Genomic DNA, 21,546 nt, shown 5'->3' with positions numbered 1-21,546 from the left:
CATTGCTCATGAGAAACTTAGCCTGCTGACAGTAGCATTTCGTGAGCTACTGAGGTGGACCCAGGACTGAGGTAAACCCACCAACGTTGTGCTATTCTGTGAGGTGAGTGTGGGAGGCTCCAGAAGATCCTCCCACTTTCATTATTTGTCCCGTGAGGTGTTGTAAACATTGCAACAAGTATGAATGCAATTGTAGGCATACCAAGTGGGAATTGTAGGAGCAACAGCTCAATAACATTGTGTACCAGGAAGCTAGATAAAGTGTATGTTAGTTGGGGTAAGGAACCCTAGGTGCTCTAATAAAGAATCTCCCTAAACCTTGACCTCTTAACCCAGGAAAAGTTTATTTCTTGCTCATGCAAAGACCAATGCAGATATTCCTGGTTGCCAGGCAGCCTTCCTGGCTTCTCCAGTCCTGTTACCATACCACTTCCTACATGATCTGCCTCAGCCAGCAGATGGGAGGAGAGAAGGAATGGAAGCACACACGGAAAGTGTTTAATGAGCCAATCCTATGGGTGGCTTGAGTACATTGGTGCTGTATTTCATGGGCAGAATTCACTCACCTTGCTGTATGAAACTACAAGGGAGGATGGGAGAGGAAGCCTAGCAGTGTACGAACGAGTCTGTGGGTGGTCTCACAGCTGTACCTGCCATTAGGGGTTTATGATTCAGAAATGAGATCTGGACCAGGGTGAGAATCAAGCATCAAATCAGATAGAATGGATGATGGAGGCTACAGAGTAAATGGGAATTTACGAAGAGTAAAGAACAAGACATGGGACTCTGAGGAATATTTAGTTTTCTCAGTAAATATTTAAGTGACAGGTGAACAAGGAGGAGCAGAAGAAACCAAATACTATTAAAATCTAGTTATGTATTGATTGTGTATTAAATATATGACACTGTGCTGTATTAACAGTGATTTTTTTAAAAGACTTGTTTATTTTGGAGAGAGCACCAGTGGAAGAGGGGAAGGGAAATAATCTCAAGTACACTCCGTGTTGAGCGTGGAGCCCAACATGAGGCTTGATCCCATGACCCCAAGACCACCATCTGAGCTGAAATCAGGAGTCGGATGCTAAACCAACTGAGTCACCCAGGTGCCCCAACAGCAATTATTTTTACACAGTCTTCATAATCTGGTGAGGAAATATCTTCAGATCCACATATTTTTCATGAAGAAATAAGACTGGGGAGTTCAGTATGTATCTGGATCACAAAATTAGTGAGTAAAAGACCTTGGTTTGGAACATTGTCTGACTCCAGAGTCTAAACTCCTAATCAGTGTACCACTACTGTCCCTTCACCCCCACCTCACCAGAAAGGCATGGGAACATCAATATCAAGGGAGAAAGGGTTCCAAGAATGGGGAAGTGGTGAACACATGACGCAGAGAGGTTAACTGGATAAGAACTGAAGATTGGCTGTAGGAAGGTCACTGTTGCTTTAAAATGTTTTTTTTTTTTTTTTCAACAAATGCTCATTGAGCACAGACTCTGGCAGTCCCAGTTGTAGATGCTTGGGACACAGTGGTGAGCAAGATTCCTTCTCTTAGGGAGCTTACAGTTGAGTGACAAGGCTAAGAGGGTGATGGCAGGTGCAAGATGGCAAAGAGAGAACTGAGTGAAGTAGAGAATATTGACAAAGGTAATAAGAGGTAGAACTGGCATTTGGATTTCAGGGTTGAATTTCCATACTGTTGTCTAGCACTAAGTAGGTAACACAAGCTCAATTTGAACTCCTTATTTAGTACTAAAAAAATAACAAAGATTATTCAGATAGCATATAGAACTGAGGGTGGGGGTGTGGGGAGAGACCATGGAGGGAAGGACTGTAAACCATACATTTGACCTTCCCCTCTCCCAGAACTGGGCTCCAGAAAGGCAGAGACCCATATCCCCAGTCCCTTTCTCTTTTTTTTTTCCCCAAAGATTTTATTTATTTATTTGACAGAGAGAGACACAGCGAGAGAGGGGACACAAGCAGGGGGAGTGGGAGAGGGAGAAGCAGGCTTCCCGCCGAGCAGGGAGCCCGATGCGGGGCTCGATCCCAGGACCCTGGGATCATGACCTGAGCCGTAGGCAGACGCTTAATGAGCCACCCAGGTGCCCCAGTCCCTTTCTCTCTTAAAGCCTCATGCTCTGAGCCTTTCCTCTTGAGTCTGACTTTTTAAAAACTTACTGTAGGTGGAGGATGTGATAAACTCAGGCTCAGTAGGATGTAAGTGACTGACAAAGCTTAATATACTGGCTTCCTAGGGGTGTTTGAAATGTGGGAAATGCAGGAAGCCACAGCTTAAAGGAATAAATCTGTGAATGTTTAGATCTTATTAAGCAGATGGAGACCTAATTTTATGAGAGTCAGCGATGCCTCCTTGTTGACCCTGAAATTATATCACAAAAACAGCTGCTAAGGCTCCCTGTTGTTGTTGGAACCTGCACTTTAGGGGCTAGTCAAGATAAGACGAAGCTGTGGAATTAGACAACCTCTGGAAAATCTTTGATGTGAGGACAACATGGGACAAGCCTCTTGCCAAAATAGCTCAGAAATCTGTGTCATGCCGTTACAGTGAATACCCAAGAGCCTTCTGCATAAACCACAGCAGCCTTCTGAGGACAGATGGAGGAGAATGAGAAATAGGGGTCATGGCCTTTGAATAGAAGGGATATAGAAAGAGGATGTCCAGGCTGGGTCCCCAAGGATGGCAGCTTTCTGGTGGGTTCAGTATGCTCTGAGCTGTTCTTGAGTTGGTCAGTTCCTTAAATTTACCTGATTGATATATTAGATTTGAGGGAGTAGATGGGGTCTGAAAAATCAGGTTATCCCCACTCACAGGGGACTGTTTTACAACCCAATAGAAGTGTTTATTTTACAGAGACTATGGCTGGCCAGAGGACCTGAATACTAATGGCAGTTGACCAATGCATTCTCCCCCTGGAAGGAACTTCTTTGGAGCAGGTGGCATAAAGGAACTTGTCACTCAGGAATTTGTACACCGTGTTACGGAGCCAGAGAATCCTGGCTTTGCAAACCACTGGCTACAAGACACAGGGTCTATCGTTACCTTCATGAGCTGTAGCCTTTTGTCTATAAAATGGATTTAGAAAGAGGAGGGTAAGAGAAGAAAATGAATATATGTGTGCCAAGTAAACACCGCATGACTGGCAACTAGCTCAGTATTTTCAAAATCAATAATGAATCTGTAAGCAGACCCAAAGGAATTAGGTAGAGCACCTACATGGAGAGCGTCCTTGTTCTATACTCTACCCAATCGCACTTTTTTTTTTTTTTTTCCCCAATCGCACTTTTTAAGGGACACTGGTCTTGTCTGCTGGTCAGCTTCTCATCTTCTCTCCTCTGTCAAAGACCCTGGCCTGTTCTTGCTTGTTGACGTCTTTCTTTCGAGACCTTTGTGCTGACCACAACAACATTCTTAAATGTGTTAGATCCGATTGTCCACTTTGTCGAATGCCAGTTCTTTCTTTCTTTTTTTTTTTTAAGATTTTATTTATTTGACAGAGAGACAGCGAGAGAGGGAACACAAGCAGGGGGAGTGGGAGAGGGAGAAGCAGGCTTCCCGCCGAGCAGGGAGCCTGACGTGGGAGACCCAGCTCCCCTGGCACTTACTGTATGGTGCCCGGTAGGCGATGAGTGCTCTGTCAATATGTGTTAGAGCAGCAGGAGAAGAAGGTAAATATATCTTCCTAAGATAGTGATGAAAATCCATATTGTGGGCTGTCTCCTCTCATCTCACACTATCCTATCCCCGTCTTGGTTCTGTTCTGGCTTCCCTGTTTTTTGTTTTTGTTTTCCCCTGAAATTCTTTGTGACATACTATTTTGTGCTGCTTTCACTGTCCTGTGTTCTTTCCTTTTCTGGGAATACTTTTCTTTTGCCTGGGTGGCTGCCACTTACCTTTCAGATTTCAGCTTAGTTGTCGCTCCTTCTGGAAGCATTTCCCGTCCTCACTACCAGGACTAGATGAAATGTCCTCATTATGTGTTGCCAGAGCATCACAGAGTTCTTCAAAACACTCATCCCAGTTCTAATCTTTAATGCATTTCTGCAATGATGTCTGCTGGTGGATATTATTCATTCCTAGCACCACACCTAATAAGAGAGGAGAAATACTTAATGAAATAACTTTTAAAGGAATACTGCCAGATAAAACCTACCATGGACATGGTGAATGAGATGATGAGTGCATCTAAAGTCTTCAGAAGTCATTGACTAGGTATAGGAAAAAGACTAGCCAGAGCAGACATCAAGGGTTTGAATCTCTACTCGGCAATAAGCTGGTTTTGTGGCTCTGAGCAGGTTGCATCATTTTTTTGAATTTCAATTTACATAGTGGTAAAATAGAGATAATATTTTGCCCTATTTGAAAATCAGAGGAGATGAAGCCGGTAAATATCCTGAAATCTGCCATATAAAGCCCTGATACTATCCTGACAAAATTCAACCTCTCTCAGAGTAAAGTATAAGGATGCATAGATTGAGAATATATATTTCTTAAAATTCAAACTTTGCCCTATGGTGAGACAATCAAAGCTGAGAAAGTGTTTAAAATAGTAAATTTTTTTGCATTATATTCTAGGACTTTTTTGCATGCCAAATCTGAATTAGACCATTTGAGTTACTTCAAATGGACAATATAAATGTGTTGAGCTCTTTGATAACCCATTTAAGAAAGAAACAATGTAAATGACTGCTTGATGCACATTTCTTTATTATTGGGGAAATGAATGGGATCTGGGAATTCCTAAGAGGTTAGGTGTGAATGAGAAATCTGCCTCCCTTGGCCTTATTAGAACATGGCAGAGTATGAAACTGGAAAGGGAGAATTTAAGAGAATATGCATTTAACATACGCTTAATTTGAAGAGTTCAAAGCACTTTATATTAATAAAGCAACTTATTGAAGATGCTAGACCTTTAATTGGGTGATTTACGTTATTCATGTGGTTTAATCCTCACCAATCCTTGGAAGTGGGCACTATTATCATTCCAACAGCACATGGAAATGGTAGATGAGAGAGGAAATAACTTACCCCACTTCAGGTCACTCTTCTGTGTCCAAGGCTCAAACATCTCTGGCAAGTAGTAAGTAAAGAGGAACTTTTGTGTGCTTACCCTGTGCTCACTAATGTGAGAATTAGAAAAGGAGTCTCCAACAGCCTCACCTGGAATTCTTTCACACCCTTCCAGTCAAATCCTATGATATTCATGTTGCAGAAGGAGAAACTGAAATCAGATAAGTTCTATTGACTGCAGTTACACAAAGGGCAGAAGGTGCACCTGTCCTGTCTAAAACAGTACATGGCGTATAGTAGGGAATCAAATAGGTCTTACTTGATGGATGCAGCTGTAAGTTCCACTTAAGGAGCGCTCTGGGATCTAGTGAGAGATCTAGTGCTACTATCAGAAAGAATCAGGGCCCTTGGTTCCTATGTTCTCCATGTAAGTGACTTTCCTGCTGGATTCCCACATACCCAAGCTGATGTCAAACGTGACACAAAATTCAAATCTGGGCTTTGTGAGTCTTCCTTTCAAAGTGCTATATAGTTCTGAGGTGCAGTGATGGGTTTCACATTAAAACTGGACTCTGAAGTTTCTGTGATGCCAGGAAGGCACGCAAATAGCTTTTTGAAGGTACCATGAAATTCACATTTATCAGTGTTCACTGACTAATTACACAGTAAAATTGGGTCCCAGTTTTACATAAACAGGTGAATCCATTTTAGCAATCACCCCTTTCATTCAAGGAACTCTGTGTGCATATTATAAATAATATATCCCTTTAGGGGTGGGGTGGGGGGGTGAGTGAGTCTCTGATCCAGTTGCCCTTCTGTAACTGATGTCTGGCCTTCAGCAAGACTGACATGAAATGGAATGGGATGGATGGTAAAGCAGGTGGTTTATATGGGAAATGCTCAGGCTCAGGGGTCCACTAGATCTCAGTTCAAATCTCCGGAGTGATTAACTTACCCACAAAGAACCTCAGTTCCCTCTTCTCAAAAAGAATTATAATAGTCCTCTCATTAGTACTCTGTGGGCTCAATTAGTTAATCCTATAACGTCCCTGGCAGTTGGTGGGGACTGTTACCGAGCTTCTGCTAAGGAAGGCCAGTATTCCTATGGAAGGGAGGTAGGGGCTTGGACAATTTGGGGTGAAACGTCTGGGGGCCCAAGACCTCCATTCTCTGCTGGATTTTGTGTTCTAAACCAGATAGTAATGCACTATATGAATGATATTTTGATATTTTTCATATTACCTAGAAGGCAGAAGTAATGAAGAGTTCTTGCAGTGGTGGGAAAATCCTCACTCAAATTTGTACTTCCAGGGGACATGGGAACTCCCAGCCTGGGGGATCCCAAATCACACTGTAGCTTCTGGATCAGCTTTCCCTTCTCCCCACTTGCAAGGGTGGGATGGGAATAATTCATCTTCTCTCTCCTCATCCGTCATTAGTTTTTCCCTTCCTATTGGGTTATTCCTGTCAGCACACACTATTTCCCACACATTAACATAATGTTTGTTGATTTCACTTTGTTTCAGTTGCCAACATATTTCTTTATTGCCTTTCACAGCAAAACTTTTGGGAAGACTTAGTTTTATTCACTGTCTCTAGTTTTTCTCTTCCTTTTCTCCCCATGGACACCTCTCAAACCCTCACCCCTAACACTCTACCAAAAAGCTCTTGATGACCTCCTCATGGCCAAATCCAGCAATAAGTTCTCAGCCTTTTTCCTACTAATGAATCAGAAGTATTTAATTGATTGCTCCCTTATCCTTGAAACAATTGATTTGGCTTCTAGGACGCTCTTATGGCTCCTTCCCCTTTGTGTTGAAGCGTTCTAGGGCTATATCTTCAGAACTCCTCCCGTTCTTGGTGATCTCATCCAGAATTGGGCTTTAAGCACCCCCTATACATTGATAACATTGAAACTGAATCTCTCGATTCATGCATATGTGAATGTATATATAAGTTTGACTCCTCAACATCTCTACTTGGATTGCTGATATATCTTGTCTCAAACATGACATGTCCCAAATTTAAATCTTGAACTCCTTTCCCCAAATCTTGTCCCCACTGTTTTTCTCAACATAATGACAACAGCAGTAGCAAACGTTTATATTGGGCTTTCTATGTGTTGGGTACTGTTTGACGAACTTTCTATTAGCACTAATAATCATAAAAAACTTCATATTGGTAAATAATACTATTATGCCAGTTTATAGTACAAAATGGAGAGAACTATTAACTTGCCCTGTGTCACACGGTGGCAGAGCTGACAGAGCTTAATTTCAGTCTGTACACTAGCATCCTTCCAATTCCTGAAGCCAAATATTTTGAAATCCTCTGTAAAAAGGATTTCTCTTTCATGTCCACTTCCAATCCCATAGCAAATCCTGTTGGCAATACTTTGATAATATATCCAGAATCTGACCACTTAGCTCTGACGTTGCTACAGTCTTGGTCCCATCAATATTCCCCTTTGCTTGGACTATTATAAATATTCCTCTAATTGATCTTCCCTCCGTCTCAACACGGCAGACAGGGAGAGGCAGATCATATTACATCTTCTGCCCAAAGAACCCCAATGGGTTTCCATCTCACTCAGAGCAAAAGACCACATCTACACAATGACCTGCAAGGCTTTAATCCCTCCAATCCCCTTTTTTCTCTCCAACCTCATGTTCCACTGATCTCTTTGCTTGTTCCACTCTACTCTTACTGGGCTCCTAGCTTCTCCTGGAACATGAACACACTCACTCTTGTCTGAGGTCGTTTTCACTTCCAGTTGACTTTCCCTAGAGTGTTCTGCCTTCAGGTTTCCACATGTCTCTTTTCCTTACCCCCTTCACATATTTGGTTAAATGTCACTTTTTTAGTGAGGGTTTCTATTTAAATTGTCACACCTTACTCCATTCAAGTCATTATTTTTGCTTCCTTGTTTTGAATTTTCTGAACACCCTCTGACTTTATTTTTCCCCCCCAATAAGAATGTCAATTTCAGGGCAGCAGAGATGTTTGCTATTTGGGCCATGCATTGCTAAATATCTGGTAACTATGTGTGTAGTGCATATTAGGTGCTCAATAAATGTTTGTAAAATATGTAATAACTGTAAACATGTCTGAAAAAGAACAGATAAGCAAATATCCTTCAGAGATGGAGAGATGAAATAATTAGGATTCCTAATACTTTAAGTAACTATAATATGGAACCAGATGGAATTTTTTATTTTTTTAGGGACACCTCATTTATAAAAGTGAAGAATGTAAGCAAGCAAGGGGACCTACTCAAAGCCAGTTTGCCAGTTGAACTTCATATTTCATGGACCGAAGTTGAATCATCCAAGGACGGTCTTTTCTTTTCTTTTTTTTTTTTTAATTTTTTTATTGTTATGTTAGTCACCATACATTACATCACTAGTTTTAGATGTAGTGTTCCATGATTCATTGTTTGTGCATAACACCCAGTGCTCCATGCAGAATGTGCCCTCCTCAATACCCACCACCAGGCTAACCCATCCTCCCACCCCCCTCCCCTCTAGAACCCTCAGTTTGTTTTTCAGAGTCCATCGTCTCTCATGGTTCGTCTCCCCCCTCCGATTCCCCCCCATCATTCTTCCCCTCCTGCTATCTTCTTCTTTTTTTTTTTTTTAAAGATTTTATTTATTTGACAGAGAAAGACACAGTGAGAGAGGGAACACAAGCAGGGGGAGTGGGAGAGGGAGAAGCAGGCTTCCCGCGGAGCAGGGAGCCCGACGCGGGGCTCGATCCCAGGACCCTGGGATTATGACCTGAGCCGAAGGCAGACGCTTAACGACTGAGCCACCCAGGTGCCCCTTTTTTCTTTCTTAACATATATTGCATTATTTGTTTCAGAGGTACAGATCTGAGATTCAACAGTCTTGCACAATTCACAGCGCTCACAATAGCACATACCCTCCCCAGTGTCTATCACCCAGCCACCCCATCCCTTCCACCCCACCCCCACTCCAGCAACCCTCAGTTTGTTTCCTGAGATTAAGAATTCCTCATATCAGTGAGGTCATATGATACATGTCTTTCTCTTTTTGACTTATTTCGCTCAGCATAATACCCTCCAGTTCCATCCACGTCATTGCAAATGGGGATGGTCTTTTCTGTTCCTTCCCATAATTCTGCTTCTAAAGTTAACATCAGATACTCTCATTTACAAAAACAAACAAACAAAACCAACTTTTAAAACATTTTAAAATAGGTTTGTTTAAAGATTACCTGTCATATTTGTCAATGGATTTTCTTTGTAGTCAAAAATAGCCAACTCCCTCCTGATAGCTAGACCATCAGTTACATAGCAAAATTTGACAGCCCAATTAGTCCAAATCCACAAAAGGTTAATGTTCTAGGTTACATAATAACTTATGTTAAATGATTTGTTGAAATAGATTCTGGAAGGAGACCAGGAGAGAGCACATGAAATTTACAGTGTTCAAATCTTCAAAAAAAACTAAATATAGAATTCTTCCAGATCTGATGTTTGACTTTTATCCTAGACCATGAATTCCACTGGCTTCATTAGCTTTAGATACTGGGATTTTAAAATCTAGAACAAGAGCAAAGATCTGAGCCCTTATCATTGCCAGTGCAAGCCTTTAGGTGCTCATTAAGGTTTTTAGATCTATTTTAGGAAACTGGCTTTTTATGGGTCAAAGTTGTTCCAAATTTGGTGGGCTATATAACTGGATGATACAGCCTAAAACTATAAGGTGTCCCTGTGAGGACTATCTTCCCCAGATTTTTACTTTAATGTGAGCCTCGAGAGATTTAAAAACAGGGGCACCTGGGTCATTTAGTTGGTTAAGTGACTGACTCTTGGTTTTGGCTCAGGTCACGATCTCAGGGTCTTGAGATTGAGCCCTGTAACAGCCCCCACGCTCAGATGGGAGTCTGCTTCTTTCCCTTTTCTCCCTCTTCCTATTTTTTTCCTCTCTCTCTCAAAATGAAGTATTTTATTTTATTAAAGAGATTTGAAAACATTTTAAGTGTTTTTATATAGCATCATATCCTAAACAGAATTGGTTCTAGCTCATCTTTTCCCACAGAAAATATCACAGAAAAACATTTCAGATACATTCTCCACAGTTTGACCTTTCTTTACAGTTATTCGTTCCCTAGGCTTGATGATCAAACCAACACTTATTACATATTTTTCCTAGTTACTGTTTTTCTTTTTAGATCTACCTGTGAGAAACATCTACCTATGAGGCAATGCTTAAATTCCTCTAAATGTTGCAGTTAAAGTTTTAGAAGAGTGTGTGCCGAAGGATTGGTTTTGGATTTACTCCTTGTTTCTGATAGGATCTGTCTTTGTGGAGAGGAGCCTACACCAGGAGATTGAGTACGGAAAACTAAAGGAGGGTTTGTATGGAAATCATCAACCTAGAAGGGAAAAAAAAGTGGGATTTTTGTTCTAATTCTGATTAATGTTTTCCCAAAGTTATATTTTAGACTTGGTCTACTTAACAGTCTTATTCGACCATACAATGACCAAGTCAAATAGATATTTCTCTTTGTTTTCAAGACAGGCAACAAAGCTTAAGAGTAGTTACCCTAAGCCACATCTAATTTATGACAGAAGAAGTAATCAAATCTAACTCAGTTTTTGCTCCAAAAGGTAAGGCCTAATCTACTACATTGTACTCTGTCTTTCTATCAACATCTCAACTTTTTTTTCAGGTCACACAGGTGTTTTAAGCTTTATTAACATAGTGGAACTAATCTTAGGCATTTTCCTCCCCCCGCTTTTTTTTTTTGGCTCTAGGTGTCCATGCTTGACACTTGAACAAATGGGATGGCCCCTTGAGGTAGAGAGACCTCTGTCTTCCTCTGTGCCCCTTGAGCTCTTTTTATAAAAATAACTGGTATTATGAAGACACCTAGAATTTTGCATTGTTGTTACTTGCATGTCCAAATGCCTCACTTGAATTTGAGCATTCCTGGAGGCAAAGGATTATGACTGAGTCCTATTGGTGACACAAAGAGAAATCACCAGGAGCCACTATTGGAAACTGAATTGATAGCTGAGGGCATAGTGTTGAACTGGTATTATGAATGCTTTTCTCATAGACACTCTGAGAAGTGATAGTGAGGTCATACCCAAGCTACAGTGTTACTTTCCCCACAGAGCTGAAATTGTCTCATATTTAACATTTCCTGAATTCCCCATTGAAAAGAGATCAGGGTTATCAACGTGGTAGAGTCTCAAAATAGACCTAAGCTGTTCTCCATGTCTCCAAAATAGAGAAGTTCAAGAAATTTTCTCCTGTGTTTAAAAATAGCTACTTACACAGAAATTATTTGGAATTATTTTGAATTGTACAGTGTTTAATTTGGGAAAGACCTAATCATGACCCTATTAACCCAAAGTCAAAACTGAATTCCCAAAAGGTTATATTCTTTGTGATCACACAAGCTCTTTACACACTATTCTCATTCCTGTTGTTTCTGGAAAATTTATTGGTTTACTATGCGTTTGAAAGTCATATGGTTTTTCTGGAATCCTGTTGTGGATGCTAATGTTTCCTATTGGGAGCCTCTGTTTTAATTTATTAATAGCTATGGCTTAGCCATCAGAAAACCCTTTCTGATCTTAGTTGATCAAATTAAAGTCAATTAAAAAATTGCTACTTTTGTGTCTACTAAGCACTGTGCCAGGCACAGGGAAGATTATAGAGTTGAATATATTTTAATACTTCCTGGAGATTATCTTCCCCCTCCCTACTTCACTCTACTTGCCTTGGTCTATTTACATAGTTGGATTTAGCCTTTTAGAATCTATGTTGTATTTGAGGTAAAATTCCACTTACAATTTCTTCTCTACTATCTGAGACCTGCCACCAACTCTCATTATGACCTTGAACATGTTGCTGCAAATCTCTCACTGTGTTCCATTCCCATGGTGGCAGGATGAAAAGGACCAAACGTAGGCTGCTGCCATATATGTGGATCCTGTTGGATTGTTGGAGGATTACATTGAAATCTTCGCTGCAAAAATATTTGTTGGCAACAGTGAAAACATGATAGGAGCTAACAGCTCACTAGTGCCCTAGGTATTCTACTGTTCTCTGAAGAGAATTGAGTATATATTCTTCTCCACATTCACTCTTAAAAAAATACATATATATATATATATATATATATATATATATATATATATATATATATATATATACAGGAGGCCCTGCATCTAATAGGTAGTCAGAACCTTGTCTCCCTGATAGCCTGCTTTTCTCTACTTTTGACTTCTATGAAGTCATGCAATCTGTCAGGCTTAGTTTTTGATGAGGTTGCAGGGGATCTAGGAAAATTCATACCATCCATCATCAATTGACTGCTTTACTACTCTGGGATTCATTAGTCTCAATCATGAAAAGGACAATAATAAAGTTAACCAAAACAAGATTTAGGGTCATGTGATATGGAGTCCTATTCTATCCAAATAGTATCTCTCAATTTTAGGACTATCTTTGATGCAAGATCCCATAGCCTGATATTTTTCCTATTTCAGTCTCTAATGTATAAAACATTCTTCTAAAAAATCAGTATAAACCACGCAGTGTTAGAATAGTTTCAGGGGTGCAATATAGTGCTCATCATAGGTGTACTTAATCCCCATCACCTATTTCAGCCATCCACCCCTCCCCTCTGGTAACCATCAGTTCTCTATATTAAGAGTCCATTTGTCTTTTTTCCTTCATTTTGTTTCTTAAATACAAGTGAAATCATCTGGTAATGGTCTCTGACTTATTTCACTTAGCATGATACTTGCTAGATCCATTCACATTGTTGGAAATGGCACAATTTCATTTTTTATGGCTGAGTAGTATTCCATTGTACATGTACACCACATTTTCATCCATTCATCTGTTGATGGACACTTGGGCTGCTATTCTAAATAATGCCACAATAACACAGAGGTTCATATATCATTTTGAATTAGTGTTTTTGTGTTCTTTGGGTGAATACCCAGTTGTGGAATTACTGGATATATGGTAATTCTATTTTTTATTTTTTGAGGAACCTCCATACTGTTTACCAAGGTAGCTATACCAGTTTTCATTCCTACCAACAGTACATGAGGGTTCCCCTTTCTCCACATCCTCGCCAACACCTGTTGTTTCTTGTGTTGTTGATTTTAGCCATTCTGACAGGTGTGAGGTGATATCTCATTGTGGTTTGATTTGTATTTCCTTGATGATGAGTGATGATGAGCATCTTTTCATGTGTCTGTTGGCCATCTGTCTATCTTCCTTGGAGAAATATCTATTCATGTCTTCTGCCCATTCTTTAATTGGATTATTCATTTTTTGACTGTTGAGTTGTATCCATTCTTACATATTTTGGATACTGACTCCTTATTGGCTATGTCATTTGCAAATACCTTTTTCCTTCATAAAACATTCTTAAGGATCATTTATTTAAATCTCTGCCATGTTTCAGCTGTGCTCTGTGGGTTTATATACAATCAGAACTAACAGTGGCTTGGATTTACCTCCTTTTATCTTTGTCTCAGACTTTTCTCCCCACCTTTTCAGGATGTCTTTTGTTTCCACTAAAAGTTTCCCAGAGCACTGCTCTCATACCAGGTATCTATAGGACACAATAAGTGAGTTAGTGACAATTCTAGTTAATGGAATCTTTCCTGACTTCTGTACAGCTCTAGGGATTACTTTCTGGAACTGATGGGAACATGATTTCCCAGGTTCTATTGATGTGTTTCGGACTGAGCCAGATGTCCCAGGCACATGGAAGGAAAGACTGATGACATGCTCCCCAGCCAACATCTTGCTGAATAGCAAAAAGAAAAGACCCATTTTCAATTTAATTTAATTTAATTTAATTATTTTTATTATTATGTTAATCACCATCCATTACATCATTAGTTTTTGATGTAGTGTTCCATGATTCATTGTTTGTGTATAACACCTAGAGCTCCATGCAATACGGGTTAGCCTGGTGAAAAGAAAAGAACTTTAAAGACTCGCACAGAATTCACTCAGTTTGTTACTGCCTTAAAATTCCAAACATTGTTCATTGATGTTGTGCCGCTGAACTTCTCAAGTTGTGGTAGGGAGCCTGGAGTTTGTGTTTTCCATCAACTGCAAGAGCACCTCGAAGTAAAGAGGACTAGGAAACAAGTATAGCAGAATGAATGAAAAACACTAGATTTGAGCACTTTAAAGTCTGGACATTTCTTTGAGGAACATCAGAGGCACTTGTTGAAGAAGTAATAATCTATTGAGGATGGCAGGAGAAAGTCACCTTGATAAAATGTGGGTTTGGTGTTCTCCTATCTTCCTTGTCACAGTCCTTTGCTTTCCTTGGCACCAGAGTATCTGCCCTGTCTCTCATTTTAAAATCTTAATTGGTTGTCAAATCCCCAATGGTGTTAGAGGATGAAGGGTTTATCAATACACAAAAATGTATTACGCTGTCAAATGGAAGCCAAGTGTTTGAATTCTTAAGCACATTGTGTTGTCTCCCTCTTTGGACTAATTTCAGAGAGTTTTCATTTCAGAGGAGACATGGAGCTTTGGAAGGAGGCAGTAGCTGTGGGAAAGTGAGGAACAAGGGGGGAACATCTCTGCCGGCATTCCTTCAAATCTCTTGGGCATCGGTGGACGGTGTCTGCCTTTCTCTGCTTCCGAGAGTGGCTCCACCCATACAGTTTCCGTCTGCCTGTCTCTGCTTCCGTGAGTGGCTCCACCCATATAGTTTCCATCGGATCGCCTCGGTTACTGAGGCAGAAAGTAGTCAGCATTTTGGAGCCATTGTTACCACTTGTACAAGCCTTGGAGATAATTTTGAAAATATATTTATCCCTGATGGTGAATAAATTTCAACTCAGGTGCATCCCTGAGTCACACAAGGCTGTGTCTGAGCTCAGCAGAAGCTTATCCTAACGGGTAACTGACGTCTGAGTTCTGTGTGGAGGAAGCCTTAAGGTACCTGCAGTGTACGTGTTATTGCTGACAAATAGAGACCTACTATATGAGCCTTAGGATGGGCCCCAGAGATAGTCGTCTCCTGGCTTTATAAATGGGAGACCCAAGACAGAGAGAGGGAGGAGACTCATCTCAATCTCACTGCCCTGGTGCTGTGTCATGGAAAAGCATAGCACCATTTTGATCTGGTATTCCAGTTTGATTCCTTGACTTCAGGGCAGAAATCCTGGCAACTGTAAAGGAATCCATGGTCTTCATCCTCTTAGGTTACCTTTGAAGTTATTTTGCTCTGCTGATCTGATTTCCATACTTCTTAGACTCCAGCTTTCTAGAACTCTTCTGCCTTTTCCCCGTCACCTGCTTAGGTCACCTGAGCTCACCTTTATGTACAATGCCTCCTACTCCTGACCTACCTTCCCCTACCATATCCATCAGGACCCATCTCTCTTAGGTCCCTTATTATTAGGTCCTTGCCTCATACACACATATATTAAAAGGCAACTGTTACTTAATACCTTACTCTTCCTGTAGGCTGATTCAGTTATAAAAATGGGAGAGAGAAATCCCAAATGATTGGAATTTGGAGTACCAGAGGAGGCCTGTCCTTGGGGTGTATGAGATACTTGGGCAGAAAGCCCTAAAGCAGTAGTCATCAAGTCAGGGCTGGTCCTGATTGCATAAATATGTCAATGACTTTTGTTTTCTCACCTCACATTCACTGAACCGTCTAAATCTTTGATGCCCTCACTTTTGTACGGCTGATGGTATCACTGAAGAGTTGTCCACTTTTGACAGCTAGAGAAGTCAAAGACCTGCAGAAGGGATGATGTGCCCTCGGGCTCTTGGAAATTTAGAGGCAGGGCTGGGACAAAGGACTGCGGCTTGCCTGCACAAAGCTGCCCCTCCCTGCTGCTTAGCCCACAGAGCTCTCCCGCTGTTCTTCCTACTTCTGTCAAAACCCGGTTTTTCTCATTGGTTTGCTTTACAGAGGCTTAGCACATTTCACTATGATCTGAAGGTGTTGTGTCCCCACAAATGATGCTTAATTTTCAAACCTACAGTTAGAAAACCTACAAACTCTTCAGTGAATATAATGTTTAGTTTAAGCTTCTGCTTTTTATTTAGTCTTTTGACAAAGCCTCCTTCCAGTATGAAGACATGGTACTAAAACCTAACCCTTTATGTCATAGAACTGGAACAGGGTACAAACGAGCAGGCACAGTGTTAGCCCGTCAGCCATCAGAACCCCCTGTATAGAACAAGTTCCTGTGTGTGCGGCTGTGGTAGGGTGTGTATTTTCTGCAGGGATCACAGACTTTGAGTTAATGTCAAAGATTATATGCCACAAAACTGTATTCACAGCAGAGGTTGTGGGAATGCGGTAGGATCCGCTAATACTAAGTGTTTACAGGTCATCGTTGGAGTAGGTCTAGAATCAAAAGACCTCACTTTAAACTTACAGGGTAGGTAAATAGAAAAAAGCAAATATGTAGTGTCCTGAGTTAGCATTAGGGCCTCCAAAATAACCATATTTAATAATATCTTCCACATGCTGGACTTTGTAATAGAACCTGTTCACATAGATATTTCTAATTCAGGTAGAAACACATCACAAACTACATGTATCTGTTTAAAATATGAAGAACCAAACTTCAGGGATGTTACACTGACTAAGGATTTCTATTATCTGTTAAAATTGGATTCATGATTTGAACTCCATATTCTTGGATCCAAAGTCCTTGTTTTGTTTTTTGGTGTTGTTTTATTTTTAAGAGATTTATTGATAGAGGGACGGAGGGAGAGCACGCGAAGCGGGGAGGGTCAGAGGAAGAAGGAGAAGCAGATTCCTCGCTGAACATGGAGCCCGATGCTGATGCTGGGCTTCATCCCAGGACCCCGGGATCATGACCTGAGCCGAAGGCAGACACTTTACCTTAACAGACTGAGCCACCCAGGCACCCCATGAAATCCCTGTTTTTTCATACTAAAGTACTCTGACTCCTAAAATCAGTATGCTATGTTTTATAATCCCAATGTTAAAAGAACAAAAGAAATGCTAGAGTTTCCTGTATTATATTTTAAAGCATTAATTACTCCTCAGCATCCTGTGGGCCAGAATGAGTTGTGAAATATAAACAGTGCTGAGCAGGGTTGAACCAAGAAGAAAATGATGAATGTGGAATTCCGTGTGATGCAATTGAGTACCAATGGGAAGGCAACTCTCTTCAGAAAAGCCCCTCCTGTTACCACGCCTGGGACTTGCATAAAGTTGACTGTCAGAACTGGAAGAGACCATTTTGTAAGTGAGGAAGCTAGGCTCAGATCTGCAAAGTGACATCTCAAGATCGCATAACTACTTAGTGTACAAACAAGAAGTCGTGGCTTAATGCATAATAAAGATGTTAGGTATGTCAGAGTCCTGATGAAAAATGCAAGTACCTAAGATAAGCACTGAAAATAGATTTCCTCCTATGCCAACTTAGATTCACAGGTAGTAGCTATTTGAATTATTATGTTGACAAGGATTTGGAGGTTGCATCTGGAATCAGTGGGGAAGAGTGCCATGATTCATAATTGATGTTTGCTGTACCTGTAGGAAGTGGAATTTAATAACACATGTACTATGTATTCTATATTTCTGATTGATGGCATGAAAAACTCCCTAGCTCCTTATCAGGAGAGTGGAAAATGTCTAGCCATAGCATCAGAAGAGCAGCTCTCATGTCCTGATGGGTCTGTGTCCTTGAATGAATCACTCGGTGTCCCTAAACCTCGGTTTCCTGTTATTTTTAAACCAATTATTGCTGCTCTTCTTCCTACTTCAGATGATATCTGTGATGATTAAAAATAGGTAGCACCTGAGGACGTATGTTGTCAATGGAAGAACTCTTCTTTATAATTGAAAGCTGAGAAATTACCAGGCCCAGAAGGAGGGAAAAGGAGCTCAAATTGAAGGCAGGAAGAGGATACTTTCAAATTCTATTGGAGGTAGTCATGTTTGCCAGAATTGATCTGAAATGCAGGCTTCTCCAAGAAGGGACAGAATTATGATTGAGCGTCAGTGTCAAGAATTTAGCACTACCGAGAATGCTCTAAGTTTTATCTGATCAAAGAGTAGGAGGAAAAAAAAAAAACTTTTTGAGAGGTTTGATAAGTTCTTGGGATTCTTTTCAATATAGACCCTAATTTCTTTAGGAAATTGACCCTTTCACTCCTTTCTCACATGGAGGTGGGGTGGTTGAGATTCTTCTTAATGTTCTAATTGGGATGAAATCGTGCTCTGCTCTGACCTGGCTGTCCAAGCCCACCAGTGTCTGCTTCTGGACTTTCTTGAGTCCCTTACTTGCTGGCCACACTCTCTTGAAAGAGGCCTCCATCTTTCCCACACCTTCATCCTTTACTGATGCCCCTCTCTCTCCTTCCCTGTGTTTCGAAAATTCAAAATCAACCTATTCAAAACAAAACCCAACAAGGTTCTCTCTCCTCTCTATAGATCTCTTCCAGTCTTATCTATCTTTGTTGAGAACTTGAGAGAACAGAGCTACTCTCATCCCCCACACCGCTCAGTTCAGTCAATTACCATGTTCTGTTGATTTTTTACTACCACTAATACCTCCTGAATCTGTCCACTTCTGTCCACTACCACTGCTATCACTCTGGTCCTGAACCCCATGACGTGTCATCTAGACACCTGAATGACTTCATAAACCTCCCTGGTCTCTTGGCTTCCTAGAGCTGGAGTTCTCCTTTGCAAATACACCTCTGATGGTGTTAGGTTGGCTCCATTACTCTCTGGAAATCGAGCTGACAAGTCCATCCAAGATCAGTCTCCAGTCATATCTCTTGGTACCTTTTCATGCTTTTGAGCTAGCATTCTGAGTTTAATTCCGTTGCTGGAAGTCACAAGTTCTCCTTCACTTCTGGATGTTTGAGTAAACTGTTTCTTCTGTCTGGAATATTTTACCTGCTTCTCTTCATTTGGGTAACTTCTTAATCTTCAGGTTTCAGCTTAATCATTAGGTACTTGAGTTGGCCTTGTCTGATGCTCTAAAATCAATTTGGCCCTCCTTCTGTGTTTTCTCAAAACACCATTTATTTCACTATTGGCATATTTTATTACAATCACCCATTCATTATTAGTCTTTGTCACTTAGTCCATTAACTCTATTAGGGCAGGGAGGTATGTGTGTTGTATTGATCACTGTATCCACAATTTCTGGTTGGTTACTAGGGCTCAGTAAGTACTTACTGAGTGAGTGAATGAATGAATAAATAAATGAATGGATTCTTTCCAATTCCAGTGAGTCATAATCTTCTTCAAAGTTCATCTTAAGAATCTAATGTATAAACATTTACTACAATTCCCCATCCTTATGTGATAATTATGTAGATTCTTAAGTATGTGATTGGTATCATTTGTATGATAGTCTTTTTTTTTCATTGTCGTAAGTGACTGTTGCTCTTTGTCTAATTTACCTTGATAGACTCTCCCACTGCCTACCTCAGAGCCTAGTACATAAGACGTGTAAGGAATATATGATTGCATAAATCACCCTCAACTGCTCAGGTAGGACAAATGAATGAATTGCATGCTTCTTACAGAAGCTGAACATTTTTAGGCAAATATTTTTTAGTACATAAACATGACTGGAATTCAGATGATATTGCTAAAACATTTTTCCTGATTTTGGAATTTCCATAACTATCTTAAACAATATAAAAAAAGGATGATTACACTTTGAAAATAGACATTCTAATATGGAACAGCTCCCCAACTCAAAAAAATAATCCTAAGAATCAGCAAGTACTTTTTTTTTCCCCCTACTATATCCAGGTTTATTCCAAAGATACCATTTCTAATAATTTTTCTTCTCCTGAAAATGGTTATGAACCTTCGTGCATACACAAGATAGTCCTGTACAGAATATTTTATTGCTCATACTTGGGTGTATCTAGAAACTAAATGAGCTCCAAAATCCCTGCTAAGAGTCCAGGATTCTATACACTAATTTATTCAAGCAGGAAGCTATCCTATGCATTTGGAATGCATACCGGAATCAGAAGACAAGAGTTCAACCCCCAAGTCTGCTTACTATCATCTTAATCTTGGCTAAATTCATGCACTTGTTAATTTTTATTTTGACACACATACACTGATCTGGGCGTTGGGGTTATGGTGGTGTACAGATAGTTTACTGACACAATAATGTCGCCTCTCTGAAAATTAGTTTTCTGATCTGTAAAACTGATTTGAAATGACACATGGGCTCCCCTGCCAGGCAGTGGACTAACAGGGCTTTTAGATAGGCTTACAGATGTTTGGGAATAAAAACATGCAGCCGTTGAATTAAAATAGGGGCTTGCTAAGTTATAAAGCACTGTAGCTGGGTCTGCTAGTGTTTCGGGGTCCTGCAACTAAGTTATTGAGTTCTCCCTCCCGCCCCCTACCAAGAAGCATGATTTTCTCAATAACATATGCAAACTCTTGAGGTAGGGACTTGATTTATTTTGCTGACTCTTGTTTATGTCTAGTGTTCAGTAGATGATCCCATGTATAATAGGCATCTAGTACTTGCTGGGGAAGGAAGAGTGGAGTTCCAGCATTCATGCAGAGCTGGTGCAGGAGATCTATCTTCTCTTGCTCTGCTGTGAGCCTGACCTTGAGCACATCAGGAAGCTTGAGTCTTCTCAGACTCAGCTGCTTCTATATTCTTGTACCTCTTTTTGCCCAAAGAGCAGCAATTGGAGTAACAAGTACTCTGCCTCATGACGAGGAGGCAGCACAAAATAAATAGCTTTAACCTAGACAGCCCTGGCCAGGGGACCCTGTACCCTGAATGGAACACTGAGGTTGGCCACCTCTGCATTGAAAACTCTCATTGTGGGGACTGATGTCATCCTCGCACCTGTGATCACTACTCAAAGGGGACTTTGCCCACGTTCCTGCTTTGGACATGATACACCTAGATAGGCTGCTAGCAATCTGTGTCCTTCAGCAGTGGCCAGTTAGTTGATATGCTGAGATGGCATGTGACTGTCCTTGGGGACACCTAGCAAAAACAGAAGAGTGGGAGCAGATATATTGGACTTCTGGTTTTCAGCCAGAGTTCTAGAGGCTCAGAATGGGCAATGCCAGAGATCAACTGGGACACATTGTTTGGAAACAACCATATAAAATGACTCATATGAACAGAAACAATAACAAAGTGCTGTACTAGCTGCAAGGTGGCTTACAAATCTACAAGAGTAAGTTAGGGTCCACTTAATGGTGACACTGAGTTATTACTATCTCCGTCTCAGTATGATATCCTCATCCTGCACCTATCCATCTCCTGCCCTCTTCAGGGCATAAATGCAATTATGGACAGACAGAAAGATGTGAAGCCTGTGTGGTAAAGAAATAAAACCATTTTTCTGGCACAAGTTATTAGTTAAGGTCATTTCTTTTTCAGTTTCTAGAGTTCACAAAAACTTCAGTGCCTCTGAATTTTTAGGCTACCCTGAGTGTTTTAACTTTTGAATGGTTTTAGTTCATCCCAGTTGATT

Source organism: Mirounga angustirostris, unplaced genomic scaffold, assembly GCF_029215605.1.
Source record: "Mirounga angustirostris isolate CCGP_5_RB_7025 unplaced genomic scaffold, mMirAng1.0.hap1 SCAF_13, whole genome shotgun sequence".
NCBI lineage: Eukaryota > Metazoa > Chordata > Mammalia > Carnivora > Phocidae > Mirounga > Mirounga angustirostris.
This window is presented reverse-complemented; position numbering follows the sequence as displayed.